This window comes from Dipodomys ordii, unplaced genomic scaffold (assembly GCF_000151885.1).
Source record: "Dipodomys ordii isolate 6190 unplaced genomic scaffold, Dord_2.0 Scaffold155, whole genome shotgun sequence".
Taxonomy (NCBI): domain Eukaryota; kingdom Metazoa; phylum Chordata; class Mammalia; order Rodentia; family Heteromyidae; genus Dipodomys; species Dipodomys ordii.
In genome coordinates, this window is record NW_012267371.1 from 2,310,489 (window position 1) to 2,315,875 (window position 5,387).

Genomic DNA, 5,387 nt, shown 5'->3' on the forward strand with positions numbered 1-5,387 from the left:
TTTTTGCTTATATGGTGCTGAGGAATCAAACACAGGGCCTCAGGCATGCAAGGCAAGCGCTCTACCACTGAGCCACCTTCCCAGCCCATGCGCTAAGGATTTTTGACTCCAAACCTAATGCTCTCTTTCCCTTAGGCCAAAACTCAGTCTCCTCTCAGGGTTGTTCTCTCTCTTTCTCTCCCCCGCACCCCCCTAAATCTCTGTTTCGTATTTTCCTCAGCTTATAACTGGCCCAGCCTATGTTCTTCCAAGTGTCCCTGGTTTCTCTCTTGGATCTGACCTCTTTGGCCCTCTCTGACTGTTCATGGCTCAAGGGGAATGATTTGCTAGGATGATTATTATTAATGATGGTACTCTACATGGCAGAGGGGGCACAGGCCAAGGCCAGGACACTCACCAGTCTTCTGCTGTCACCACTTTGCCTGCCCTAATTTTACAATCAGAAGAGGGAATTTTTGAAGAGTTCATGTACATTTTTTTTTAATTGGTAATAGGCCTTGAACTCTGGGCCTGGGTGCTGTCCCTAAGCTCTTTAGCTCAAGGCTAGCTCTCTGCCACTTAAGCCACAGCACCACTTCTGGTTTCTGGTGGTTAATTGGGATAAGAGTTTCATGGACAGAAGTGGTGCTGTGGCTCAAGTGGTAGAGTGCTTGCCTTGAGTTGAAGAGCTGAGGGACAGCACCCAGGCCCAGAGTTCAGGCCCTGGGAACAGTACACATACATACAAACATACATATACACACAGAAAGAAAGAAAGAAGAGAAGGATGGAAGGAAGGAAGGAAGAAAGAAAGAGGGACTGGGAAGGTGGCTCAGTGGTAGAGTGCTTGCCTCACATGCATGAGGCCCTGGGTTTGATTCCTCAGCACCGCATAAGCAGAACAAAAACCAGACGTGGTGCTGTGGTTCAAGTGGTAGAGCGCTACTAGCTTTGAAGCTGAAAAGCTGAGGGATTGCGCCCAGGCCCAGAGTTCAAGCCCCATTGCTGACCAAAAAAAAAAAAAAAAAAGAGTCTCATGCCTTTCCTGCCTGGACTGGCTTTGAACCTCGATCCTTAGATCTCAGCCTCCTGAGTGTCTAGAATTAGCTGCTGTGAGCCACCAACACCTGGCTACATGCACAGTTTTTAAAATGCAGAGTCAGCTGGGTGCCAGTACCTGTAATCAGCTACTAAGGATCATGGTTCTAAGCTAACCTGGGCAGAAAAGTCCAAGATCTCCAATAAGTTACTCAGAAAAAGCTGAAAGTGGTGCAGGTTATAGAGTGCTTGCCTTGAACAAAAGAATTTAAGGGACAGCACCCAGGTCCTGAATTCGAGCCCCAGGACTGGCAAATAAAAAAGGCTTTTTTTGGCCTATGCTATAGACAGGCCCTGGGCCTGGCCTTCATTTTTTTTTTTTTCCTTTTAGGCCTACCTTTAACCTTCATCTCCCATTTAATCTTCCCAGCTTTCCACACAGCAAAATGACGATGCTCATTTTATTACCAGGAAACTGAGGTTTAGAGAAATAGCTGATAATGTCAACAGAAAGACTCAGCAGAGGGGGAAGCCAAGCCTGGTCCCAGTGGATTCTAAAGAAGTGTCTCTTCCCATTTTTAGCCTTCTAACTAGGCTGGATTTCTACACCCAGTAAGTAGGAATCTTAATCTAGATCTGTTGTCTTTAGGGATAGGGAGAGGGGAAGATTGTATATACAATCCACTAATCCTCTGAAAATGGGTGGAAGGATTCTGTGCACATCTGCCATTTCTCTGGAGTGAGACTCTGGCTTCTTTCAGATTCTTAAATGCCTCAGAACTGAGAGCACTGAGCCTGGAGGCTCTGATCTCAAGAAATGGGCTTAGTTAGGCCTTATTGGGCCTATAAAAAGTCTAGGTGTGTAGAGGTGGTTAGGCCGAGGTCTCCATGAAATAAAACCTGCCAACTAAACCAGGTGTGGTGGTGCATGCCTGTAATCTCAGCATTCAGGGGCTGAAGAGGAGGATCATGAGGTTGAGCCCAACCAGGGCTGGTTGGGCTCCTCCATAGCTACACTGTTTTAAACAAACAAAAACAACGAGGTTAACTCAAACATAAATGGATCACAGGTATGAGGAGACAGGTATTGATCCATTGAACCCCTGAAGCCTGGAAAGATCCCAGACTACAGATTACCCAGCCAAGTCTTCTGGCCAGAGCAGCCCATTTGCTTTATTTGGGGGCATGTACAAATTTAATGTTCTCCGTGTCCAACAGAGCAAAAAAGACTGGGAAGAATTGAGTGAGAAATGGTAGGTTAGCTTGTTGGTTTGTGACTTCTAGATTTAGCTGTGGGCTCAATTCTTTCAGCCCTGGGATAGAATTAAGAGAATTATGAGAATTATGAGTTGGATCTCCTAGAGGGAAAGAAGGGAAGGGGCTCATTTATTTTTTTGTTATTTATTTATTTTGTCAGTCATGGGGCCTGAACGCTGTCTCTCAGCTCTTCAGCTCAAGGCGAGCTCTCTGCCACTTGAGCCACAATGTTACTTCCAGTTTTCTGGTGGTTAATTGAAGATAAGAGTCTCACAGACTTTCCTGCCCTAGCTGGCTTTGAACCACCGTGATCCTCAGATCTTAGCCTCCTGAGTAGCTAGGATTACAGGTATGAGCCAGTAGTGCCACGTGAAGGAGACCATTTATGAAGACTATAGAGCTTCAGGGTATGGGAGAGCTGCAGAAGTAGGAGCCCAGGTGTAGGGGAGCCTGTTGAGATTGAGGTGTTGCTCTGTGTGTGTGTGTGTGTGTGTGTGTGTGTGTGTGTGATTGTCTGACAGGAAAGTTGGAAAGTACAGGAGAAGGTCCTCTGAACCTGAGCTCTGTCACTGTCCTGACTCAAGTCTCCATCATTTGTGAATCACCGTCTATCATTCCTATCTCTGCCCTGTGAGAAACCCCTCCTCATGTCTCATACTTAAAATAAACCCAGATTCCCCTTCCCTTCCTGCCCCTACTTTGCTCAGGGCATTAGAAGTGGATGTTTGCTAGGCTGAAGACTGAAGTCCTGGGAGATAAGATGCTCAAGTTCTCTTGGAGATCTAGGACTCTGAACCATGTCTTTGCAGGCATCAAAGTAGGATTTTTTTTTCCAGGTTAGGCAAGGCTGGAGAAGGCCAGAGATGAGAGGACATCAAGGAAGAAGCAGACCAATGGGAAGAAATTTCTCCAGTCCTGCTAGTATCTTCCCTTTCTAACTTTTTTCAGTTTTCTCCATTTTCCCAGCCCCCCCCTCCCCCCTTGGTACTGTTATCATTTGAGCCACAGCTCCACTGCCAACTTTTTGGTGGTTAGTTGGAGATAAAAGTCCCAAAGACTTTCCTGCCTGGGCTAGCTTTGAACTGTAATATTCAGATCTCAGTCTCCTGAGTAGCTAGGATTACAGGTGTGAGCCACCAGTGCTGGGCCTTTGTCTAGCATTTTTGGAGGTAGTAGAATACTACTGCAAAATATAACAATTCCAGATAGGAAATTACAGGAAAAATAAGATCCTCAAGGGTATCCTAATCATTGGCCTCATTTTATTTACTTGCTTGCCCCACCCCCATTACTTTTCTTCCTTGTTCCTGGCTTATCTCTAGAGAGGAAAAGAGGTGCCTGTAGCATCTCAGCCGAAGGGCATGGAAACTAGAGGAGACCCATGGGGTGGGAGCTGTGGATGGGAGTGTCAGCTTCCTGGGATGGCCTTCCCAGATGTAAGCACATCTGGAGCCCATCAGGGAGGGACCTGGAGCACCAGGATTCCTTATTCACATCCGACTAGGGATATGAAGTTCTGTGGAGGAGACAGGCGTTCCCTCCTACTCCCCAAAGTCTGCCTGCCATTTCTAGCTTTCTCTTGGGAAGGATTACCACTCCAGACAGGAAGTTAGGACATTGGAGGAGGCCAGGGAGGAGGACAAGAGGACCAAGGATCATACCCCAAACCCAGACATGCTGTTTTACTTGCTTCAGCTCTTTCTGACTCTACAGAGAAGACAGTGTCTCTGATCAGATAGGAATCATCAGGAAATGTGTGTGTTGGAGGGTGAGTATAGAATGCCCTCTGTCTTTAATACAATGATGTGGAATTGGAGATGGGATTCAGCTTGACCCCCTCCACCCCCACCCCCACCCCCCCCTGGGCTTTTCATGAATAAGTTCTCCTCATGAGATCCATGGACCTCTGGCTCTCCTTACCTCTCCATCCCGCACCCCCCCCCCCCGCCTCCTTCAGTGGCAGCAAATTCCTCCCAGTCCATCATCACCTCACAATGAACACATCTGTGTTCCAAGGATCAAGTACAAGGCTAAGGAAAGATCCATCTCTGTCCTTCTCTTCAGAAAGGATTAACCTGTTGCAGTGCTGAACTAGGAGGCAAATGGGGCTTGCAGTGACCCCTGCAAGGGTGTCGGGTGTCCTTAGTAATGTTTCTTTTTTTAAATTTTATTTTATTGTAAAGATGTTGTAGAGAAGGGTTACAGTTACATGAGTAGGGCAATGCATTTCTTGTTGAGCACTGTTAACTCTTCCCTTGTTGTTCTCCCACTTTCCCTTCCCTCCCTCAACCAGCAGTGTTTCTTTTCCCTTTTTTTGTTTGTTGTTGTTGATTGGGGCTTGAACTCAGGGCGCAGGCACTATCCCTGAGCTTTTCTACTCAAGGCTACCATTTTGAGCCAAGGCTCCACTTCTGATTTTCTGGTAGTTAATTGGAGATAAGAGCCTCAGAGACATTCTTGCCTGGGCTGGCTCCCAACTGGGATCCTCAGATCTCAGTCTCCTGAGTAGCTAGGATTACAGGCGTGAGCTACTGGCGCCTGGCATCTAGCAGTATTTCTTAAGGGAAAGTAGACAACAGACTGACCCTCATAAATCTAGTAATGTGGAACACTCCTGGGAACAGAGTCTCCCCTCCCCCCTCTTCCAGAGCAATAGCTAGAGGAAGAATCCAGTCTTAGAAGATTCTTAGCCAGGCACTGGTGGCTCATGCCTGTAATCCTAGCTACTCAGGAGACTGAGATCTGAGGATCACGGTTCAAAGCCAACTCAGGCAGGAATGTCCGAGACCCTTATCTACAGTCAACCACCAGAAAACTGGAAGTGGTCCTGTAACTCAAGTAGTAGAGCACTTGCCTTGAGCTGAAGAGCTCAGGGATAGTGCCCAGGCCTAGAGTTCAAGACCTACAACTAACCAAAAAAAAAAAAAGAAAAAAAAAAGAAAAGGAAAAAAAAGATTATTTCTTTTTAATTTTTAAAAATATTTTTAAAGGAGCTGGGAAGGTGGCTCAGTGGTAGGCGCTTGCCTTGCATACCTGAGGCCCTGGATTCGATTCCTCAGCACCACATAAGCAAAAAGAAAAAAGCTGGAAGTGGCGCTGTGGCTCAAGTGGTA